The following is a 9565-nucleotide window of genomic DNA, read 5'->3' as shown; positions in this document are numbered from 1 at the left end:
CACCCGCCTCGGCCTCCCAAAGTGCTGGGATTACAGGCTTGAGCCACCGCGCCTGGCCGAACCTGTGGAATTTTAACTACTAGACTACAAGGCAGAGCAGCCCTTGTAGCCATTGTTAATCCCACAAGAGATTACAAGCAGGCAGTCTGAGTGTACAAAGGATTCTAGCTTTGTTTTAGGTCAGATCTGTGCTCTTTAATTTTGTCAAGAGAATTTCTTTTTCTTTTTCTTTCTTTCTTTTTTTTTTTTCCTTTTTTTTTTTTTTTAATGAGACAGTCTTGCTGTGTTGCCAAGGCTGGAGTGCAGTGGCACGATCTCGGCTCACTACAACCTCTGCCTCCCAGCTTCTAGAGATTCTCCTTCTTCAGCCTCCTGAGTAGCTGGGATTACAGGCGCCCAGCACAACTCCTGGGTAATTTTTGTATTTTCAGTAGAGACAGGGTTTCACCATGTTGGCCAGGCTGGTCTTGAACTCCTGACCTCAAAGCGATCGATTCACTGACCTCGGCCTCCCAAACTGCTGAGATTACAGGCATGTGCCACCACACCCGGCCTATCTAGAGAATTTCTTCCTCCTCCTCCTCCTCTTCTCCTTCTTCTTCTCCTTCTTCTTCTTCTTCTTCTTCTTCTTCTTCTTCTTCTTCTTCTTCTTCTTCTTCTTCTTCTTCTTCTTCTTCTTCTTCTTCTTCTTCTCCTTCTCCTCCTCCTCCTCCTCCTCCTCCTTCTCCTTCTCCTTCTCCTTCTCCTTCCCCTCCTCCTCCTCCTCCTCCTCTTCCTTCTCTTTCCTCTTCTTCTTCTTTGAGATGGAATCTCTCTCTGTTGCCGAGGCTGGAGTGCAATGGCGTGATCTCGGCTCACTGCAACCTCTACTTCCCGGATTCAAGCCATTCTTCTGCCTCAGCCTCCTGAGTAGCTGGGACTACAGGCGCCCGCCACCACACCCAGTTAATTTTTGTATTTTCTGAGTAGAGACAGGGTTTCACCATGTTGGTCAGGCTGGTCTCAAACTCCTGACCTCAGGTGATCCACCCGCCTCAGCCTCCCAAAGTGCTGGGATTACAGGTGTGAGCCACCATGCCCAGCCCTGCCTAAAGAATTTCTAAGGCTAGCCATGAACTCCGCCTCCCAGGTTCATGCCATTCTCCTGCCTCAGCCTCCTGAGTAGCTGGAACTACAGGTGCCCGCCACCGTGCCCAGTTAATTTTTTTTTTTTTTGTATTTTTAGTAGAGATGGGGTTTCACCATGGTCTTGATCTCCTGACCTTGTGATCCGCCCGCCTCGGCCTCCCAAAGTGCTGGGATTACAGGTGTGAGCCACCACGCCCGGCCTCTTTTTTTTTTTTCTTTGAGACAGAGTCTCACTCTGTTGCCCAGGCTGGAATGCAGTGGCACCATCTCAGCTCACTGCAACCTCTGCCTCCCAGATCCAAGTGATTATCATGCCTCAGCCTCCAAAGTAGCTGAGATTACAAGCATGCACCACCACGCCCGGTTAATTTGTGTATTTTTGGTAGAGACGGGGTTTCACCGTATTGGCCAAGCTGGTCTCAAACTCCTGACCTCAAGTGATCCGCCCATCTGGGCCTCCCAAAGTGTTGCGATTAGAGGCGTGAGCTACCACGCCCAGCCTGATTAATTTCTAATGTTGTATTCATTCCAGTAGTGACTCAGTCCAATAGCCTTTTCGTGGAAAGTGAAGAAACAAGTCTGAAGATCCCTGACAAAACATTGACTCCCAGGAATAGGCTAAGATAGACAAACTCTCCTAAGAGCTTGACATATTTGGAACAAAAAGTCTTCAGTTCCCAGCCATTTTCAGGCTGGTCACCTGATGTCCTCTGAAAAATCGCATTCCCTGGATGATGGAGATCAAGAGAGAGTGCTTGCTCACAAGTCAAACTCTCAAGGATATAAAACACGACAAGCGGAAACCTCATCTGGTACCCTTCTTTATAAAAGAACAACACTTCTTTCTAGACAAATACAAAGGGGGAAAAAACAACTATTTCTGGAGGAAAGGGATCAAACAATATGAATATTCATAACAAAAGAACCAAAAAATATACCAGAGTCACTACACCCAAGACTAGTCACACAAATCCTTCTCTCCTATTCATCAAAATTTTGCAGAGGAAAAAGAGACAGCGATTTTTACCATCCACTCAACCAAGATTCCACAGAGAGGCCTGGAGCCTGACTGGCAAGAAATTCTTACCCTTTTTTCTGGCTTGTCAAGTCCTGGGTTCCCTTCACCGTGGCTTCTGGAAGAACAGATCCGCTTTGGTGATCCCGCTCACAGCACAAAACTTTAGGGACCAACGTAAAACTTTTCCTCTGTCTCCTGAAGTTTCACTGAAAAATCACCTCACAAAAGGCAGATTAATTGGAGAAAAGGCATACAAATTTTATTAACATGTACACAGGGAGAAACACACACAGAGTGATTATCCATCCCCTAATGGAGTTTAGAAGCTTATGTATCATCTTGAGGTTATAGAAGGAATGGGGGCTTGGATCCTGGCAAAACAGGTTATGGTAGCAGGGACATAAGGAAATACCTAAAGACAATGTAATTATGTTTCTCCTCATAATTTTTATGCTTGAAACATTTATCTCTATGATGTTTGCCAAATGGCATCTATATCCATCATTTGTTCTACATTTAATTGGAATTCTCAGGTAAGAAAGAGATTTCCTCTCTCCTCTGTTTATTTATTTGATTATTTATTTATATCAGCACAGACTAATAGATTATCGTTTTATTCTACCTGCTTAAAATACAGTACTAAACTGTCCTCTATTTGTCCATTGAGAGCCCCTAAAGTTTGTTCCTATGTCTTTTTTGACAGATACTCTTTTTTTTTTTTTTTGAGACAGAGTCTTATTGTCACCCAGGCTGGTGTCCAATGGTGCAAACATGGCACACTGCAGCCTTGAACTCCTGGACTTAGGCAATCCTCCTGCCTCAGCCTCCCAAATAGCTAGGACCTCAGGTGCATGCCACCATGCCTGGCTAATTTTTTTATTTTTATTTTTGTACAGACGGGGTCTCACTTTGTCTCCCAGCTGGTCTTGAACTCCTGGGCTCAAGCAATCCTCTTGCCTCGGCCTCCCAAAGTTCTGAAATCACAGGAAGGAGCCATTGCACCTAGCCTCTCATCTTTTTTTTTTTTTTTTTTTTAAGGAACTTTCTACTTTCTGGCACCACAAGATATTCCAGCTGCTTTCTGTATTTTCCCTGCATCAGCCTTGGAAAGAGCCATTTTTCCAAAGAGCATTGATTCCTTCTATAGGAGAATGGTATTTATAAATTCAGATTTGGAAACCAGGTGCAGTGGCTCATGCCTATAGTCTCAGCTACTTCAGAGGCTGAAACAGGAGGATTGCTTGAGCCCAGGAGCTCAAGGTCAACCTGGGACACATAGCAAGATGTCATCTTCAAAAAAATAAAATAAAATAACGATTAAAAAAAAATCTGGGCACTAAGTATGCTCATTGATACTGGAATCTCATTGCTTCTAGGCCCTCTCAGCAGATAGAGGTAAGAGATATATGTAGGCCAGGCACAGTGGCTCATGCCTGTAATCCCAGCACTTTTGGAGGCTGAAGTGGGCAGATCCCTTGAGATCAAAAATTTGAGACCAGCCTGGCCAACATGGTGAAACCCTGTCTCTACTAAAAATACACACACACAAAATTTAGCCGGGCATGGTGGTGTGTGCCTATAGTCCCAGCTACTTGGGAGGCTGAGGCAGGAGAATCCCTTGAACCCAGGAGGCGGAGGCTGCAGTGAGCTGAGATCGTGACACTGTACTCCAGCCTGGGCAATAGAGCGAGACTCCGTCTCAAAAAATAAAAAGAGACAGATGTGGAGATATATACACAGACACATAACCACACACATTTACATCTATTTCTATATCCATATGCCTTTCTGTATGTCTGCTTTGTGTGTGTGTGTGCGCGCATGTGTGGGTGTATAGAGAGAGAGAGAGATTATACTGATAGGCCCCATTTCAATCTAATACCATGGAGTTCTAGCCTTCTCCCCTTCCTTGTCTGTAACTCCTTTCTTAAATATACATTTTAAAGGCTTTAGTGTTTTTTTTTTTTTTTTTTTTTTTTTTTGAGACGGAGTCTCGCTCTGTCGCCCAGGCTGGAGTGCAGTGGCTGGATCTCCGCTCACTACAAGCTCCGCCTCCCGGGTTCGCGCAATTCTCCTGCCTCAGCCTCCCAAGCAGCTGGGACTACAGGCGCCCGCCACCTCGCCCGGCTAGTTTTTTTGTATTTTTAGTAGAGACGGGGTTTCACCGTGTTAGCCAGGATGGTCTCGATCTCCTGACCTCGTGATCCGCCCGTCTCGGCCTCCCAAAGTGCTGGGATTACAGGCTTGAGCCACCGCGCCCGGCCAAGGCTTTAGTTTTTTACGATGCTGTTTCTCTGTGTGAATTAAAGGCTCCTGATACACACTGTGAAACTGCTTTTCAGAAAGATCGTGTGTTCCCTCCCTGCACTGTAAGAAAGTGCCCATCTTCCTGAATCCTCACCAAAGATAAATTATATCACTTTAGAAAACTTCCCAACTTTATAAAAGGACTTCTCTTTACTATTTTAAGTTACTTTTTTTTTTTTTTAAACTACAAGTGAAGCTGAACCTCCTCCCTACCCTGACATTACTTAGTCATTTATATTTCTTCATTCAAGACTAAGTAAAATTTGTGTTCGGTCCAACTAGCTTCCAGTTCACCTTAGTGACTAGATAATCCTAAGAAGTATTTGAGAATTGAAAGGTGATATTGGATAAGTGCACAAATTATAGGCTAAAATATAATCTTATAGTACTTTAGATGTTTAGCAAAAGACAACAGAAACTTCCATTAGAAGATAGTGATTATCTTTTTATTTTATTTTATTTTTATTTTTTTGAGACGGAATCTTGCTCTGTCAACCAGGCTGGAGTGCAGTGGCAAAATCTTTGCTCACTGCACCTCCCAGGTTCAAGCAATTCTCCTGCCTTAGCTTCCCAAGCAGCTGGGATTACAGGCATGCCCTACCACGCCCAGCTAATTTTTGTATTTTTAGTAGAGACAGGGTTTCACCATGCCTGTAATCCATGGTGGCTCATGCCTGTAATCCCAGCACTTTGGGAGGTCGAGGCAGGACGGTTGCTTGAGCCCAGGAGTTAGAGACCAGCTTGGGCAACACAGCAAAACCTAGTCTCTACTAAAAATAATTTTTAAAAATTAGCCAAGCATGGTGGTGCACCCCTATAGTCCAGCTACTTAGCAGGCTGAGGTAGGAGGATTGCTAGAATCCAGGAGTTCAAGGCTGCAGTGAGCCATGATCATATCACTTCACTCCAACTTGGGTGACAGAGTGAGACCCTGTCTCCAAAACAAACAAACAAATAAACAAAAACAGGACCCGGCTTATCTTAACGTGTACAGGACAAGAGGAGGCTAGAAGTCGTCCCACTGCCAACCCCAAGATGAATGCATATTTGACTTCTTCCTCTACTATACGTTTACTTTGTCTTACATAAACTGCAGATTTACTGAGCATGAGACAAATACAGAATTGGCTGTTCCTCCATTCCATCCTTTTCGCATACAACATGTGAATTCAGTGAGAAATAATCAAAGCCTTAAAAGACTGTAACCACTTACCTAATTTTTTCTACTTTCCCCTTTTGTTTTGTTTCCTCCTTCCCCATCCAACCTGGTTTCTCCTTTTTAAAAACTGAATCCCTCAAAACCCTTTTTGGAAAAAGTGCAAGCCACAGATTCTACTGTGGGTTGTATTTTTTTTTTCCCCAGACACTTTCTCAACCTTGACAAAACAAACCTCTAAATTGATGGAGACTTTTCCCAGATACTCTTTTTGGTTTATAAGGCCCAGTTGGCATGATTTAGTCAAGTGCATGCATAAACTATCACCCAGCAGTTGTGCTCCTGGTTATACTCTTCAAGAATTTTCTCACAGGTCCCTGTGAGGACATGTTGGAGGATGTTCATTAAAGGGTGTGAGTGAAGTTCTTGTTGTTTGAGGCGAAAAGGAAATGGGGACAATCCAAAACTGGAGTAAATACATACTAAGTGGCAGATGAACCACCCTGGAGCACTAAGGAGCAACTAGAAACAACAGATTAGATATACGAAGAGCAGCTTGGACGAATATTAAAAACATAGTGCCAAGCGAAAAAAGAAATGAAACTAACAAAACAATATCATAGACATAAATTAAAAACAGTCATTTTTTTTACAAGAACATGTTTCAAAATGTATATTAAATGCATTAACATGGTTGCCTATGAAAGAGAGGAGAATGGAATTGCTGAAAGGAGATAAAACTGAATATACAGATAAATTTCAAAAAGCAAAAGAGAGTCTTTGCATTGATGATAATGTGTCAGAAACTGAGAAAGTTGTTAACTTTCTGAATTCAAGGTGAAAGGAGGAAGGAAGGAAGGAAGGAAGGAAGGAAGGAAGGAAGGAAGGAAGGAAGGAAGGAAGGAAGAGAGGGAGGGAGGGAGGGAAGGAGGGAGGGAGGGAGGGAGGAAGAAAGCAGGAAGCAAATCCTGAGCTGTGCTTTTAATCACAGGGCTTTGAACAAGCTGTTTTATCTATTAGAAATTTCTAATCACCACCACCCCCCCCCCCCCCCCACACACACACACACACACGCTGTTGACTCCTATTTTTCTCAATCTCAGTTCAATCATTATTTTTCTGGAAAAGTGGAAAAGCCTACTGTAACCTCCTTGACCAGGCCATTTTTCCTTATTATAATATGTCATAACACTATATACTGTCTTTTTTGGACATTAATTACAACTAAAACTTTTAAAAATGTTATATCTATTGATGTGGTTCTTTGATTTATATCTGCTTCCCACTAACAGACCATAAACTCAACAAGAGCAGGAATGGCTCTTTTCTTTTTCTCAGACCCTGACAGAGTGGCTGATATAGAGTAAGTGGTCAATTCATAATTGTTGCATAAATGACTTCATAAAAGGATAAATGAATGAACTGAGAAGGATACACATAGGAAAATGGAGTGGTGTTGCACAGAGAATGGGGGTAGGGGTGTGAGTTGAACTGTTTCTCCACCACAAGATATAAGGCTTGTGGTGCTGGACCTGGCCAGGTTATAGCAGCCAAGAAAGTTCCATAAAAATATATTATCAACTCCAACCTGATAGTTGACCTAGCCATGGAAGACCTCATTGGATCCTTGGTAGATCAGACCGTAACTGGCACTCTTAAAAACACTTCCTATCCTCCTGTAGTTCCATCTACTCAGGAGTCTGAGGCAAAAGGATCGCTTAAGCCCCAGAGGTTGAGACTACAGTGAGCTAGGATGGTGTCACTGCACTCCAGCCTGGGTGACACAGCAAGACCCTATCTCAAAAAATAAAAAATAAAAAATAAAAAAATAATTTAAAAAACCTCTTCCCATTGAAAAGCATCAGGAATGAAACTCTAAGATGTATTCCTCCTGGTTCAAGAAGTTCCTGTACAAGCCATCAGTCTAGCAGATCAAGTAATTTCTTTCCTTATCAAGCAGACATACTCAAGTCACCAACACAACAGAGGGCACAAAATGTCTCTATCTCAATGTTTTTCACACTATGCATGTGACCCATTAGTGAGTATGAAATCAATTCCATGAGTCACAATGAACATTAAAAAACAATCCAACAAAAGAATTTTTTAAAGAGATAGGAAAAGAAATTCAAGATGGAAAGGCTGTGCAAATAGCCTCACAGAAGGTCTTGAAATTATTAGCCAGAAAGAAGAGGAAAATGATTATCAGGTTTACCACACCTTTTGTGTGCCAGGTACTTTGCATACATTATCTCTACTCACTTGTAGCATTGTTGCCCACTTATTTATTTATTTATTTATTTATTTAGAGACGGAGTTTTGCTCTTGTTGCCCAGGCTGGAGTGCAATGGCGCAATCTTGACTCACTGCAACCTCCGCCTCCCAGGTTCAGGTGATTCTCCTGCCTCAGCCTCCTGAGTAGCTGGGATTACAGATGTGAGCCACCGTGCCTGGCCATTGCCCCCATTTTTAAAATGAGTAGAAGCTGAGTCTTTGTCCGTGCTTTTTGTCAGAAACCATTTAGGATGAAGACATTGAGAAAAGCAGGAAAGGGGGAAAATTCACCAGGAGTGCTAAGTAGGAGGGAAAGGAAAGTAGAGAGAGAAAACTATAGCAGAATGCAGGAAGATATTGGCTAAATGAAAAGGGAGATGACTATGAAAATATGAAAACAGTACTTTTTTTTTTTCCTTTGAGATAGAGTTTTGCTCTGTCACCCAGGCTGTAGTGTAGTGGCACAATCTTGGCTCACTGCAACCTCCTCCTCCTGACTTCAAGCAATTCTTGTGCGTCAGCCACTCAGTTCCCTGGGATTCCAGGCATGCACTACAATGCCTGGCTTATTTATTTATTTATTTATTTATTTATTTATTTATTTATTTATTTTTCTTTTCTTTGACATGGAGTCTTGCTCTGTCGTCCAGGCTGGAGTGCAAGATCTCAGCTCACTGCAACCTCCGCCTCCCGAGTTCAAGCGATTCTCCTGCCTCAGCTTCCTAAGTAGCTGGGATCACAGGTGCACACCACCATGTCCATCTAATTTGTGTATTTTTAGAACAGACAGGGTTTCACTATGTTGGTCAGGCTGGTCTCGAACTCCACCCGCCTCAGCCTCCCAAAGTGCTGGAATTACAGGCATAAGCCACCGCACCCAGCCATTTATTTATTTTTAGTAGAGACGGGTTTTCACCATGTTGGCCGGGCTGGTCTCAAACTCCTGACCTCAAGTGATCCGTCCCTCTCAGCCTTCCAAAGTCCTGAGATTGCAGGTGTGAGTCACCATGCCTGGACTTGAAAACAGTACTTTTGACCTAAAGCTAAAAGTAAATGTACAGGAAACAACTCACGCATAGAATGGAGAGTAAGAATAGGCTGGACCAATAATACATACTGTCATCCTGAGGTTTAAACTCTAGATGCATGGGTCTCACACTCAAGTGCCCTTAGGGACTAAAAAGGCAGATAGATACTAGAGAACAGAAAATAACAGGGCCTATGGGGAAACACAGTGCATACTGAGCATATGCTCCAACCAAAGCCATTCAAAAATCAGTTAAAAAAATCACACACACACACACACACACACACTCAGAGTTTTAACCAAATAAACAATTTCACTGACAGAGTTTAGTCCATGGTCCTCCAGTTTGTGCCTCTTTGACTGCGTTAAACTCTACAGAAAAGAACTGACCATGTCAAAGAAACAAGTAACAGAAAACACCCAGAACAATCATAGTCCTTGAAATCTGCAACAATCTAATAGGGATACATGGGTCTATACTTAGGATTCATCTTAATTAATTAGTTAAATTCAATTAAACAAACCATTAAATATTTATTGATTATTCTTAGGTACAAAGTACTAACTAGGTTTGGGGGTTATAAAATAGAGTGAGTCACCATCTCAATACTTTGGTATTTAGTTCTCAGTTCAGGTCCTGTGAAGTTTTATGAAT

Source organism: Theropithecus gelada, chromosome 9 (assembly GCF_003255815.1).
Source record: "Theropithecus gelada isolate Dixy chromosome 9, Tgel_1.0, whole genome shotgun sequence".
Classification (NCBI taxonomy): domain Eukaryota; kingdom Metazoa; phylum Chordata; class Mammalia; order Primates; family Cercopithecidae; genus Theropithecus; species Theropithecus gelada.
The sequence above is the reverse complement of the archived record's forward strand: the minus strand, read 5'-3'. Positions refer to the sequence as shown.